This window comes from Chelonia mydas, chromosome 4, assembly GCF_015237465.2.
Source record: "Chelonia mydas isolate rCheMyd1 chromosome 4, rCheMyd1.pri.v2, whole genome shotgun sequence".
In the NCBI taxonomy this organism is placed as follows: Eukaryota; Metazoa; Chordata; order Testudines; family Cheloniidae; genus Chelonia; species Chelonia mydas.
The window spans coordinates 92,371,099-92,387,239 of record NC_057852.1 but is presented as its reverse complement, the minus strand read 5'-3'; the positions used below and the strand labels follow the sequence as shown (position 1 = coordinate 92,387,239).

The 16,141-nt window shown below is 39.5% G+C and overlaps 1 protein-coding gene across 2 annotated transcripts in view; it reads right to left on the bottom strand.

Annotated features, from left to right (window-relative positions):
* CORIN (corin, serine peptidase) overlaps nucleotides 1–16,141 on the bottom strand; it is a 308,207-nt gene that overhangs the window by 273,537 nt on the left and 18,529 nt on the right. The window lies entirely within an intron of this gene.

Here is a 16,141-nt window from a genome sequence, read left to right as displayed (position 1 = left end):
TCAGCACAAAGCGCTCAGTATCAGACAGAGAACAGACTCTTCATGAGAGACCCTAAGAGATTCTTTGATCTGATGGGCATTAAAAGCGGAATAGGAAAATCGGAAAAAATAGAAAGCCAGTAAGTAATGTAGAAGCTACTGGAAGGAAATCTGGTATGAGAATGTACAACATAATCAGACAGAGGGCTGGATTAAAAATGTGAAAAATTAAAAAACCACACAATAGAAGATGATGCAGGAATATCAAAGAAAGAAATAGATGAGGTACAGAGAGGAATGAAAAATTGGAAAGCACCCAGACAGCTGGAGTGCATGGATTCTGGCTGAAACACCTAACAACTCTCCATGATTGTTTATTTGAATAACTTAATAAATGTTTGAAGAACAGATGCCCAGGATGGATAGTGACAGGGAGAATCATCCTCACGCAAAAACAGAAAGAAGGACACAGTGATCCTATGAATTACAGGCCAATCATGTGTTTACCAACTATGTGGAAACTTCTAACAGCAATTTTGGCAAAGGAGATCCAGATAGTGCTAGCTCACATGGAATGCTGCTTCCTGAGCAAAAAGGTAAACATTCAAGGGACAAAAGATCACATCAGGCTTTACAAGAGAATCACAGAAGATACAAAACAAAATGAAAAATTTAGAGAGAGTGTGGATAAACTACCAAAAAGCATATGGCATTCGTGGATCATCAAGACACTGAAAATGCACAAGATTCATCCAAAGATCGTTTCCTTTCTGCAGCAATCTATGGTTAACAACAGGAACATTCTGTTGGGGAAAAAATAAACATCTAGGCCCTAAAGTGAATAAAGCCCCTCAAAATGCAACAGGCAAAATTGCTAACAAGGCTTGTATGTGATTTACAAACATGGTGCTCAACATAGAGCAAAAAGTCGCTTGAAAAAGTTAAGAATATGCTGATGTTAGGGCATATTGTTCTGCATAACTTTCCTTTTCAAATAAGAAAAATAAAGGTTATGTTAATGAATAATTTAGGATGTTACATGTATACTGAACTAAGATATTAAAATATGAAGAAAACAGCTGAATGGTAGAAAAGAAGTGTTACATTTTGTTAGTTAAATGTTAATGGTTTATGACAATGTATGTTAAATGGTAAAAGTATAGTTGATATAATGTTAAGGACTTGTAACAACATCAAATTATGAAAGACTGAGTAAATGTACTCCTGGGTACATGAAATGTTAGACGATATAGAAGGATAAATTAATGTATAAAAAGGAAAAGTGAACGAAGGCCCAAGTTGGAAGACGCAGTCCAGAGACTGAGACAACCATCTTGGAGAGCTTCCCAGTACCCCAGAACGTGGTAATTTGGGCCCCTACCTGTTCCATCTTATCTGTCTTATTGTATGTCATATGTTTATAACCAGAAAATATAAGTGACAACAATTCAGTCTGAAAATGTATAAATAAAGGAGAAAATTGACTAAGCCTAAATTGGGTGGACTCATGCTGTAGTTTCCCACCTTCCTACTTGACTCTATCTGGAAGGGACTCTGATGAGATCCAAATTGAAAAAGAAAATCTTTCAAGAGGATTCCTTATCACCAACGCTTTTCAGGATAGCAATGTTGCTGCTGACATGGATGTTCAAGGATATAAATTGCAGATCAGCAAAGAGCAACAACCAGTTAACCAATTGTTGTACATGAATGATCTGAAACTACATGGACAACCACAAAAGGAGATACAGAGACTGATGACATGTAGAAAAGTTTAGTGAAGATATAAAGCTACTAGTTGGCTTGACTAAATGTGCGTCAGAAGAGGGGCAAACTTGTACAATCAGATAACATACAAGTTAATGAAGATACTATCCAAGATCTCTCAGCATGGCCCCTACAAGTACCTTGGAATCAGGGAACTGTTTGAGTTCAACATAAGTCAAAGAAAGACTACTACAGGTTAATAAAAACCACTCTAAGGACAAAACAACTTGAAGAATTTGATCAAAGCCATTAATATGTGGGCGGTAACTAGTTGTACGGTAGACTGCTGGATTGATCAAGAGGAAAGAAAAAAATTGACATCTAAACAAGAAATCTCCTGGTGATGCATATGTGACCCCCTTTTCTGTTTCTTATTTCCTGGTGTTCAGCCAAAAACCTTATTGCTGTAATTATAGCTGCTCTTCCAACTTGCTCTGAGTTGATATGGAAACATTCCCAGACAAGGTGGCAGTGACTTGAGTGACTGCAAACAAATAGTTGCTATTTCAGCACACTAGACCGAGTGCAGGAAGTTGTTAACCATGCTCAGGAGCTGTTCTGAAGCTGGTATGGAAGGCTTCGTTAAGGAAAGACATTCTTGCATGAACACACATACACCCTACTCCTGGGGGAATTCTGCTCCAAAAAATTCTGCACACAATATTTTAAAATTCTGAAAAAATCTGCATATTTTACTTGTCAAACTAACACTATATAATCATGCTAGTTTCAATTATTTTGGTAAATGTATTTCAAAATACCTGTCAGCAACTATGTCTGTAACAATACAGGTAACAAAAAAATTCCCCCAGGAGTAGAGAGTTAAAGAAGCCCCTACAACCCTAGTTCTTGTTTCTCTGCCCCCTCTTCCTCTGAGCCTATCTGGGGGGTCAGACACCCGCACCCCTACCCCCAGAGCCCAGCCACAGGGCACCCCCCAGTCCAAACACCCGCACTCCCTATCCCCGCAGAGCCCAGGGATCCAGAGGGAGAGAGACAGCCCGTTGCTAGGTCCCAGGCTTGTATGGAGTTTCCAGCACACCACCTCCTTCCTTCGGAGCATGCCAGGAACTGCAGCTGCTGGGAACCCTCCAGTTCCTCCTCCCCCTCTTCCCAGCACTGTTTTCTATTTACAAACTAGGGAACTGGGCTTGGCCAGGTCCAGCGACCTCTAGTGGTAGCCAGCAGCTCTGCAGCTCATTTCTGCAAGGGAAAAAGGAAATTCTATGCAAAACATTAATTTTGCACAAATTCTGCACTGCATAGTGGCACAGAATTCCCCCAGGAGTAACACCCTTAGTTAGAAGCTGGAGGCTCCTGGCCAATCAGTAGTGAGTCCTGTCAGAGGTACAAAACTGGCAGCCATTTTGAGCACCAGTCAGATCCAGCCCAGCTCTTCAAGGAGAAGACAGAGCTTACAGGGTAACCCAAATTGAATCTGTGGGTTGGATCACAATACAGTTTCTTTGCAGGAGTCAGTGAGATTGAGACTAAGAAAACACCATGAAGGAAGACTTGTACACTGGAGGCCAAATGTCTTCATGAGGTGTATTATATCTTTGAACCAAAGACAGTGAGTGAGCCTAACAACTACAGTAATTTAAGTTTTTCTTAAAGTTGTGTCTGTGCTCAATTGTGTGGATGCTGAAACAATTGGTTATGTAATACAACTAAATGCTTTATTTAATTGTCAAAATATCCAGGGTGAGCTTATGTGAAACCAGAAGATCTCAGATTGTTAGAAGTCCCAATCCCTGTATTTATTTTGGAAGGTATTTTTATATATATATAAAATTAGGGCTTAGACCACAGGTTATATTCTTCATTTTAAAGGGAAATAACACATCTGTAGTTAGTGATGTTAGTCTAGCTAGGGTACATTGAAACTGCTGTGCTGTAACACTTCATCTTTGGAGAGTTACTCAGTAAAAAGAAATTTTGAAACTACTAAATGTGTGTGTGTGCGCGCACATACATAACTGTCTTATAAGAAAGACTGGTACTGGATTCATAAGAAGGGAAAGAAAGTGAATCCTATTATAATTTCCACTTAGTATTTAGAGGCTTCCCATAGAAAATCTAGTCTCTTGCACAAATATGAATTCATGATCTGTGAAAATACTTTAAGTCAGATAGAGGAGTTCTGTAGCACAGAATTGGTAAGTAAGTTTACTTACTTCCCCTCTCTGTATGTTACCTATAGAATAATGAATATTAATCAACACGTGGACAAGATATGCATTTGACAATCTGAAAAGGTCTGCTATCTGTGGAGGAAACAACTGACTATGAAGAATATAATATCAAAATATACGAGGAGTCAACCAGAGTAAAAGATCATCTGGTTGCAGTAACAATCAATGGTTGAGCATACATCCCAGTCCAAGAAAGGAGAAAGCAAATCACCAAAGAAAGACTTGAAAGACTTACGCAGAAATCAGTGCACAGACAGTGGTGGAGAGAGATCAAATGCATTCATGATTGAAGATTAACAAACTCATGGCTTGTAGAAAGATACCTCAAAAAAAGAGAGACAGAGAGCCTCATTATGAGTGCACAAGAGCAGTTCTTCAGGCTTAACTACTGTTGAAACACAATTGACCAACAGAACTGTTCCCCAAACTGCAGAATGTGTTTTGAAAAGGAAGAGATGATGGAGCATGTGTTGAGTGCCTACAGGAGCTTGGCTGAGAGAAAATATATGAACAGACACAATGAGGGCACCAAGCGTCTGAACTGGAGCCTCTGTGGGAAGTATGGATTTAAACAAACCATACAGTATTATTACCTCAGAATTGAAAATGCTATAGAACATGAAGAGGCTAAGATTTTATGAGATCTTCAAATCATCAGGGCCTGATGAAATCCATCCTAGAATATCGAAGGAGCTCACTGAAGAGATATCTGAGCCATTAGCAATTATCTCTGAAGAGTCATGGAAGACTGGAAAGGGGCAAATATAGTGTCCATCTCCAAAAAGGGAAATAAAGACAACCTGGGGGATTACAGACCAGTCAGCTTAACTTTTGTACCCAGAAAATAATGGAGCAAATAATTAAGAAATCAATTTATAAACACCTAGAAGATAATAAAGTGATAAATAATAGTCAGCATGGATTTCTCAAGAACAAATCGTGTCAAACCAACCTGATAGCTTTCTTTGACTGGGTAACAAGCCTTGTGGATAGGGGGGAACCGGTAGTGTGGAATATCTTGACTTTAGTAAGGCTTTTGATACGGTCTCGCATGACCTTCTCATAAACAAACTATGGAAATACAACCTAGATGGAGCTACTATAAGGTGGGTGCATAACTGGTTAGAAAGTCATTCCCAGAGAGTAGTTATCAGGTTCTTTACAGGTTCACAGTCATGCTGGAAGGGCATAACAGGTGGGGTCCCTCAGGGATCAGTTCTGGGTCCGGTTCTGTTCAATATATTCATCAATGATTTAGATAATGGCATAGAAATTACACTTATAAAGTTTGCAGGCAATACCACGCTGGGAGGGGTTGCAAGCGCTTTGGAGGATAGGATTAAAATTCAAAATGATCTGGACGAACTGGAGAAATGGTCTGAAGTAAACAGGATGAAATTCAATAAGGACAAATGGAAAGTACTCCACCTAGGAAGGAACAATCAGTTGCACACATACAAAATGGGAAATGACTGCCTAGGAAGGAGTACTGCGGAAAGGGATCTGGGGATCATAGTGGATAACAAGCTAAATATGAGTCAACAGTGTAACACTGTTGCAAAAAAAGCAAACATCATTCTGGGATGTATCAGCAGGAGTGTTGTAAGCAAGACATGAGAAGTAATTCTTCCGCTCTAGTCCTCGCTGATTAGGCCTCAACTGAAGTAGTGTGTCCAGTTCTGGGGGCCACATTTCAGGAAAGATGTGGACAAATTGGAGAAAGTCATGAGAAGAGCAACAAAAATGATTAAAGGTCTAGAAAACAGAGTGGATAAAAATAAAAAAACACAGATTTTTTTTTTAAATCAGATGTTTTTGATAAAATGCTTTTTGAGGAAAAAACCTTTCTAAAGATAGTTTTTTAATTAAGATACATTATAGCTCAAAGATATCTCATCATGGAATAGGGATTATAAATTCTAATTCTAGAATATGAGACAATATATTCATATAACGTTTAAGAAAAGTTTTGTAAATGAGTTCCAATAGTTCATGGATTAAGGACCCAATTTTATGGGGTTCCAGGGGCTTCTGTATAGATTTAGATTAATCTTTCTATCTACCCAATGGGATTCAGTGCTCAGTCTAGAAGATACCATCAGAGATGCTTAGTTTTGCAGTTCTCAAACTGTTGATTTGTGTCTTCAAAGATAAAATGCTTGTTAACAGCAAAAATGTTTTTAAATAAGAGATAGAGATGAGAAATAACAGACTTCAACCCTATTGTCCCTCTGCAAATTTGTGTTCACAGAGTCAATCCCTTACCTCTCTCTAAAAGTGCAAAGTTTCAAAAAGTTCAATGAATAGAAGAGTGTTGGGGGCGGAATAGAACTGGACAAGGAGAAGAAGTCTGGAGATGAATGTAAGAAGGGAGGGACAGGCAGTAGAAACAAAAGTGAAACTGTTTGAGCAGCGTATTCCAGAATTCTTGAGGTCTTTGAGTGTAGCCTTCATTGATTTGAGATCTACCATACCTTTCTCTCACTAGAAGGGAAAACCTATAATGGCAGCAGGCTGTAAAAGAGACCCAGTTTGAGAATATTTTAGTGAAGTTTCTCTACCTATGGGTAAGACAGGCATGTGTGCAAATGCAAACAGTACAACAAAAAAATACAAGGCCTGGTTTCCCAAACGAAACAACATCATGAGAAGTGTTCCTTCTCAGGAGGAAGCTGTGTTGAAGATGATGAAAGGAACATGTCTGAACATGCAGGAACTTTTTTATTTCATACTTCTTTCTTAAGGGCTGCCTGTCTTCCTTCTGGACTATTCTTGAATTCTCTCATGTTTGAGCAAAAAATATAGTTGTTACTCTATGGTACCATCATTTTAGATGCAGTTGTGATTAAAAAATAAATAGCTGAAATAGGCAGTGTGACGGGGTCAGTCACAGAGACCCCCTTGGGACTGTCATCTGATGTGCTGAAATTACCTCTGAGCCTGTTTTCCCTGCCAGCTTGGGACTTCCAGAACCCTGTCTTGTTGAGCCAGACCCGCTAGCCTGCTGCAACACAGACACAGGGTCTGGTCCACGCCCCCAAAGCAGCAGCCTTAACTGAAAACAGCTCACCAGGTCACCTGTCTCCAGCACCCAGACACCCAGTTCTCAATGGGATCCAAACCCCAAATAAATCTGTTTTACTCTGTATAAAGCTTATAGAATGTAAATTCATAAACTGTCCGCCCTCTATAGCACTGATAGAGAGATATGCACAGCTGTTTGCTCCCCCAGGTATTAATAACTTACTCTGGGTTTATTAATAAACAAAAGTGATTTTATTAAGTATAAAAAGTAGGATTTAAGTGGTTTCAAGTAACAACAGACAGAACAAAGTAAGTCACCAAGCAAAATAAAGCAAAAACACACAAGTCTAAGCCTAATACATTAAGAAACTGATTACCAGTAATATCTCATCCTCAGAGATATTCCAATAAGCTTCTTTCACAGACTGGACTCCTTCCTAATCTGGGCTCAATCCCTTCCTCTGGTACAGTCCTTATTAGTTCCAGCAGACATCTCAGTTGGTAAGCAGGGGTTTTCTCATGACTGGCAGCCTCTTTTGTCCTGCTCCACCCCTTTTTATATCTTTGGCAAAAGGCAAGAATCTTTTGTCTGTGCTTGTCCCCACCCCCACTGCATCAATGAAAAAGTACAAGGATTAAGATGGATTCCTGTATCATGTGACATGGTCACATGTCACCTAGTCTCCATTCTTCCTGGGTCGGCCCACACGTACACAGGAAAGTTTGCAGGTAAATAACTATTTGCAACCAATTGTCCTAGTCAACAGGACTGGACCCATCAAGATTCTAAACCACTATTAATGGCCCATACTTTGCATAATTACAATAGGACCTCAGAGTTATACTTCATATTTCTAGCTTCAGATACAAGAATGATACATGCATACAAATAGGAGGAATATATTCAGTAATTTATAACCTTTGTTATGACACCTTACAAGAGGCCTTTTCCATAAAGCATATTCCAGTTACATCACAGTCAGTCTCAAAAGCATATTTCCATAAAACATATGGAGTGCAACATCACAGGCAGATCTTCCTTTTACAATTTCACCTTTAAAGTAGTACTGAGTGTCAGTGAATGCAATGAATAACACTAAATGAGCACTGACTTATTTTGTTTAGGGGAATCCATCCTCAACATACAGGATTCTGAAGACTATCGACCTTCAAGATCACCATCATTTTCTATAGTTTCAGAGTTATCTGCCAGTGATAGTGTTTCAGTAACATCAAGTATGTAACATGGCCACAGTATATCACCTGTAGCAAAAAGAAAAAAAATCTCCATCATCCCAAAACAACCACAGATAACTTTGTGATAAGAACCAGCAGATTACAAAAAGAGGTAATTGATGAAAAAATTGCCTGGATTGTTTATGCAACAAACTCTCCTTTCCATATGATTGAGAACCCACATTTCATTAACATGGTTCAGTCATTAAGACCAGGATACAGTCCACCCAACAGAGCAGATGTTGCAGGCAAATTGCTGGATAAAGTGTATGAAAGAGAAAATGAGCAGTGTGCAAAAGGTCCAGAGGGTGAAATTGTTAACCTGAGTCTTGATAGGTGGAGCAATGTCCACAATGATCCTGTTGTATGTGCTTGTGTGACAACAGAAGAAGGGAATGTCTTCCTTACAGAAACAACTGATCCATCAGGAAATGCACACACAGCAGAATACTTACAAGAAATAGCAGTAAAAGCTATAACAAACTGTGAAAAAAATTCAAATGTCTAGTACACAGCTTGGTCACAGACAATGCTGCAAATGTATCCAAGATGAGAAGAAATTATATAGAAGAGAGTCCCAAGCTAATAACATGTAGCTGCAGTGCTCATTTGATGCATCTCCTAGCCAAACACTTCACTGTTCCAGAAATAAAGAATAATGTTGAAATTGCAAAATACTTCCGTAACAACCACTTTGCAGCAGCTGCTCTGAAAAAAGTGGGAGGAACCAAGCTAACTCTCCCACAAGACATGCGATGGAACTCAGTAGTGGACTGTTTTGAGCACTATATCAAGAACTGGTCTAATCTGATGACAGTTTGTGAACAAAATTGTGAAAAAATAGATGGCACTGTCACAGCCAAAGTTCTCAACATTGGGCTTAAGAGAAATGTTGAACACATGCTGAGTACCCTGAAGCCTATTTCTGTAGCCTTGAACAAAATGCAGGGAAATAGCTGTTTTATTGCTGACACTGGTGAAATTTGGAAGGAACTGAGTGAGATCTTAAAAAGAGAAATATGCAATGACAGAGTTAAATTACAAGCATTAAAAAAAATGAATGGGACAAGCATATCTCCAGCTCATTGTCATGCAAATATTCTCAATACTCGATACGAGGGTCAAACCTTAACTGCTGAAGAAGAGGAGTTGGCGATGACATGGACATCCAGCAATCATCCCTCCATAATGCTAACTATAATAAACTTCAGAGCTAAGGGTGAACCATTCAAGAAACATATGTTTGCTGATGATGTTTTAAAGCAAGGCACACCAGTGAATGGGTGGAAGTCACTTAAGCACTTGGATTCAGAGACTGTTGAAGTGATAATCTCACTTTTAACAGCAGTAGCTTCTTCTGCCAGTGTAGAAAGAATATTTTCTTCCTTTGGACTAATTCATTCGAAATTGAGAAATTGTTTGGAACCTGAAAAAGCAGGAAAGCTTGTTTTTCTTTTCCAGATTATGAACAGGAAAATGAAGGTGAACACAACTGAGTTAGCTGCAGAAGCCAGTATTTTAAGTTTCTCATGTTGACTTGGCTGACATAGTCGATTTAATTTTTGTTGGTTTTTTGTTTTTGTTTTGTTCTTTTAATATTTCATTTAACTATTTTACTAAAACACTTTTAACAAATACAAACCTGATTTTTAAAAACTTGAATGTTTAACTAAATTCAAAAATTCATACGCTTGTTTTGTTAAAATAATATATATGTGCTGTTGAAGAAAAAATCCAGACTATATAACATTGTTGTTTTAGTTAAATAAAACAATTTAAATGTCTGTCTGTTGATGTTCTCCTCCTAATACAGCGTGGCAAGAAAATCCTCCAAAGATTTATGATTAACCTGTTGAATTGGAGTTACCTCACCTCCCAACGACTTCATAAATATCTGCTTCAGTTACCTTTGGAAAATGAAATAATCAATCATTCATTTTCTGATATAGTGTAAAACTAATCTGAAAAGTTTTCAAAATAAATCACTTAAAATGTATAGTGTGTACCTTCTAAAAATGAAACATACATCTATCTCTGAGCTGTGAAGATTATGTATTAAGGTTATAACAACCAACAAGAATGCACTTTTATGTAGAAATCCATGATTAAATTGAGTCTTCCTGACTAGTGATTTAAATCATGATTTAAATCAAATCCATCCTGCTAGAAAATATGACCTGTGAGGGAAGATTGAAAAAACTGGGTTTGTTTAGTCTGGAGAAGAGAACACTGAGAGGGGACATAACAACAGTTTTCAAGTACCTACAAGGTTGTTACAAGGAGGAGGGAGAAAAACTGTTCTTCTTAACTTCAGAGGTTAGGACAAGAAGCAATGGGCTTAAATTGCAGCAAGGGCAGTTTAGGTTGGACATTAGGAAAAAATTCCTAACTGTCAGAAGAAAAGGAGTACTTGTGGCACCTTAGAGACTAACCAGTTTATTTGAGCATGAGCTTTCGTGAGCTACAGCTCACTTCATCGGATGCATAGCATATCGTGGAAACTGCAGAAGACCTAACTGTCAGAGTGGTTGAGCACTGGAATAAATTGCCTAGGGAGGTGGTGGAATCTCCATCATTGGGGATTTTTAAGAGCAGGTTGGACAAACACCTGTCAGGGGTGGTCTAGATAATTCTTAGTCCTGTCTTGAGTGCAGGGGACTGGACTAGATGACTTCTCGAGGTCCCTTCCAGTTCTATGTTTCTAACTGTCACAGACTGAACAGTGCAGGCAAATGGGCCGGACATAGTTGTTGTAGAAACGAAGATAAACAAGACCATGTTAGGTTTCAGAGTAACAGCCGTGTTAGTCTGTATTCGTAAAAAGAAAAGGAGTACTTGTGGCACCTTAGAGACTAACCAGTTTATTTGAGCATGAGCTTTCGTGAGCTACAGCTCACTTCATCGGATGCATAGCATATCGTGGAAACTGCAGAAGACATTATATACACACAGAGACCATGAAACAAAACTTCCTCCCACCTCACTCCCCCGCTGGCAACAGCTTATCTAAAGTGATCCTCAAGTAGAGCCATTTCCAGCACAAATCCAGGTTTTCTCACCCTTCCCCCCCCTCCCCCACACACACATACAAATTCACTCTCCTGCTGGCAACAGCCCATCCCCCTTTGAAACCCCTCTTTATAATGCGCATGATAATCAAGGTGGGTCACCTCCAGCACTAATCCAGGTTTTCTCACCCGGGGAGAAAACCTGGATTAGTGCTGGAGGTGACCCACCTTGATTATCATGCGCATTATAAAGAGGGGTTTCAAAGGGGGATGGGCTGTTGCCAGCAGGAGAGTGAATTTGTATGTGTGTGGGGCGGGGGGGGGGGAAGGGTGAGAAAACCTGGATTTGTGCTGGAAATGGCTCTACTTGAGGATCACTTTAGATAAGCTGTTGCCAGCGGGGGAGTGAGGTGGGAGGAAGTTTTGTTTCATGGTCTCTGTGTGTATATAATGTCTTCTGCAGTTTCCACGATATGCTATGCATCCGATGAAGTGAGCTGTAGCTCACGAAAGCTCATGCTCAAATAAACTGGTTAGTCTCTAAGGTGCCACAAGTACTCCTTTTCTTTTTAAGACCATGTTAATTGATATTGCCATACCAGCAGACAGAAACATCAAAAAGCAACAAGAAGAGAAGATAGTGAAGTATGAAGAATGCTGCTATGAAGTGGAATGGCTGTGGAAAACTAGAACAAAGATCATCCCTATGGGTATGAAAGAGCAGCTCAAGAACACATTAGGCATGCAACACAACACGATCAGTGACTTCCAGAAAACAGTGCTCTTAAGCACTGTGTGAATTTTAAGACAAGTCAAAGGAGAATGTGAACACCTAAAATGCTGGAGTTCTGCAGAGGTTTAACAAAAGTCCTGACTACCCAAATCTTTGGAGTCCATTTGTGATCAGGATTTATTGGAGACTCAAGGGAATATATTTTAGACAGTAGTTTTCCCCTTTTTATGCTTAAAGATCTTGTATGTTCTGAAGGTTAAAAAGGAAAAAAAAATCTCCATGATGTAATACTGAGGGATAACAATAAAGATTTGGCTAGATAAATATATGGATGGGAGACCTCCAAGGATAAAAAGAAAAGAGGAGCCTGTAGAAATTTTGTATGCACCAGATTATAGCTATTATTTTATCTCTTTGAAGCTCTTCCAATATTTCTTATTAGTAGGGCTTGAAAAATCCACTCACCCCATCACTAGCAGAGTGTAAAGGTTTCCCTGATGAATGTGGGAGTCTAAGTCATCAATTAAAGCGGAAGTTATGCCATTTAAAAAACTACCTATGCCTTATGGTTGCAAAGATAAGCTTTCAAATGAGAACTGATTGTAAATTATTGCCATGTCTTCCTGAATCTCGTGAGATAGCTCCAGTTCCTTGCCTGTTGCCCATACTTTTGCCTCGTAGATGCAGAGTAATATTAACAAGACTTTAGTCAGCTTCACTAATACAGTACCGCTCAAATTTATGTAGACAGCAGTGAAACTATCAAGATTCGTGTCACTTTTCTGCTTCTGCTCCTTGAGAATTTGATGAGCAGAGGCAGGTGGTAGAGCTATTAACACAAGAAAACAGAGGCTGCAGGCAAAAAAAAGTAGCAGAGATTTCTTAACACTCCCCCACTTGAAGCAGGCAAGAGACAGATTAGCAGAGACCCTCCTCCACTTTGTGCAGCTAGGACAATTTGAAGTGGAAGAAGAGACAGCAAGTTGCGTTCTGCCCTTAGGATTACAGCTTTAAACATATTAGACTATGTTAGACTATGTTAGACTAACACATCAGCTAGCTATATGAATACAATAATTTAAGGGAAATCAAACATCTCAAAGGAGAGATGGGTTGAACATTTGTCAGGAAGGGTAGGTGGAAGACTGTACGAAGAGGAAGAAATCATCTTTGGGGCATTTGTCCCTTAATGCTTTGTGGGTTTTTTTAAGAAGAAGAAATAAGAAAACTATGTAAGTACTACTCTCTCTGCCATAAAGTTTTGTTAATGCAAAATTAAAATTTAGGATTCAAGTATGACTTTTCTGACTTGATATATTAGCTTTGCACTACTGATTTTTCTTTAGAGGGAATTATGAGACATTGTTCTATGGGGGATGGGATGGGCAGTAGCAACATCTGCTGTCTAAAAGGAAGGCTCTTATTTAGAGTCAAAGTGATAGTTTTACTAGCTCAGGGTAGTAGAATCCCTATTATATTTAGGCCTCTTCCCAGAGAGGAACATGGAAGCATACAATGACACGTATGTTGCTAACTCATTAACTGTAAAACTGAGATAGGTGAATAATTCACTTTTCATTAGGATTCCATGATCCTCCATTCAGAAATATTTAGACCTTGATCATTTTGCTTCAGTGGAAGGGGAAGAAAGAAAGGAAAGGAAAATTTTTAAACTATAAGGATACCTTGACAGAAGTAATTAAAAGAGATGACTAGCAAGCAAATCTATTTTCTGTTTCATGAGTCAGGTAATAATGAGCTGCTAAACGAAGCTCAAGGTTAAATGGGTTAATAATGCACTTATGTTCTTGTAATTTTTTTTTTAATTGACACTTTGATATTATATCGAAGTCTTAATGTTGGTACAGGATCCCCAGGAGAAAAAATATCTGCCCAAAGTCACCTGAATGACATTACAAGGCTTACAAGTCCATCAATATAAGTTTCCAGAAAAATTCAACAAATCAGTCTCTCAATAAAGAAAGCTCTTACTGCTGTTATGGCTTGAGTCAGGAAGTAAAAAACTATCTGATTTGAACTTCATCCATAGAAAACATTTTTTCCTCCCTTTCACACTTTCCCTGGGATCTACAAACAGCCCACATAAAACCCCTACCATATGATGAGGAGGAAGCAAAAGAAAACCATCTGGGCACGGTACAGATCCTGTGGATCCATGATGTTATCTGATTAAAATATGACCATATAGATCATTGTTGCAACCAGTGTTATACATTTGCAGGAAATCTTGTACAAAGGCTGTCAAGTGAGGTGTCTATGAAATGTTATGATTTTCTGGTTATGATTATGCTATCTGTATGCATGTATCATTTTTGTATTTGAAATTATAAGTATTGGCTCTATTCCTGGATTTCAAATGTTGCTCCTGAGGTACCACCCACAAGGTATATAGCCAGCACATCTTGGAGGGATTATTCAAATTAAGTGGTTCATCAAGAAACACTTGGTTGACAATGGACCATGGGAGACACCCATCTACACTGAGTGGACTGTCATTTAAATATGGCTTCCTGCAATGACGGAGCGAAATTGGGCATGAACATGAGACTTGCCCATGTGACTCCAAACACCATCTTGTTGCTGTAATTTTCCACAGTAAGAACAATGCGATGCCCTCCACATGGCAAAAGCTATAAAAGGCCCTGGAAACACCTCCATTTTGTCTTCAATCCTGCTTCTTACCTCTAGAGGAACTTTGCTACAAACGGAAGCTCTGAACAAAGGACTGAATGACCCATCCAAGCTGTGGATGTACTCCAGAGACTTGACTTAAGACAGCAGTTTATTCCATCACTGCTACAAGCCTGAACCAAGAACTTTGCTGTTACTGTATGTAATTGATTCCTTTAACCAATTTTAACTCTCACCTTTCTTTCTTTCTTTTTCTTATGAATAAACCTTTAGATTTAAGATACTAAAGGATTGGCATCAGCGTGATTTTTGGGTAAGATCTAAGTTTTATATTGACCTGGGTGTGTGGCTGGTCCTTTACGATCAGAAGAACCTATTATTTGATGAGACTGGTTGTAAAGAACCACTCATCTCTGAATCCAATGTTTTTGGTGGTGATATAAGAACTGGAATGGCTGAGGAAACTGCCTTTATGTTTTCTTGTTAGCTGAGGAAACTGCCTTTATGTTTTCTTGTTAGCCAGCGTGGTCAAACAGAAGTTTACTTTTGTTGCTGGTTTGGTATATCCTATGGGGGATTAGCCACCAGTCTTGGGGTGTATCTGCCCTATTTTTCAGCAGATCATCCTGAATTTGGCATCCTCAGTTGTGACCCACTGAGGCACGGTTACAGTGACACATAATCATTGAAACTCAAATAGCGAAGAAGAAGAATGGTTCCTTACTCTACAGTAAGTGATTCTTCCAGAATGGAGTTGGCAAGTGGTTTAAGCCCAGACTAGCTTACTTGCTCAGGGTACAGATTAGAACCTGAGCTCTAATTTTACTCAGGCTGGAACTCGCCCACTTTTCAGTGAGGATGTAGCCAAAATCACTTTGATGCTGATAGTCCTCCTATGCCTTTCCCACAATTCCCTCCAAAGAACAGACAAGTTCTCCTGCAACTGCCAGGGAAAGACTCCTAGAGCATCTCAACACAAAGAACCAGGAGATATGCCCCCAAACACACACACAGATGATTGTAGAAACTGTGAGGACACTGTAATACAGGCTTGGGCTTTGCTGTCTGAACACTCACACCCAGGTGAGGCTAACTCAGGATCTCAGACCTGGGCGCCAGTCACCCAGGTTAATTTTGCAGTGAAGACATTCTGTTTGCATCACCTTTTGCAGATGGAATACTACATAAGATGGACCCACAATGAGGATTTGGCTCTCTCCTATTCATAAAACTAGAGGTATACCCACTAAAAGGCAGCCTTCAAATAGGTGGTATAGAGCAGGGGTTCTCAACCTTTTTCTTTCTGAGGCCCTCCTCGCAACATGCTATAAAAACTCCACAGCCCAGCTGTGCCACAACTACTGGTTATCTGCATGTAAAAGCCAGGGCCAGCATTAGGGGGTAGCAAGCAGGGCAATTGCCTGGGGCCTTACACCCCAGGAGGCCCCACGAAGCTAAGTTGCTCAGACTTCAGCTTTGGCCTGGGTTGGTGGAGCTCAGGGCCCCAGGCTACAGTCCTACACAGTGGGGCTTTGGCTTGCTGCCCT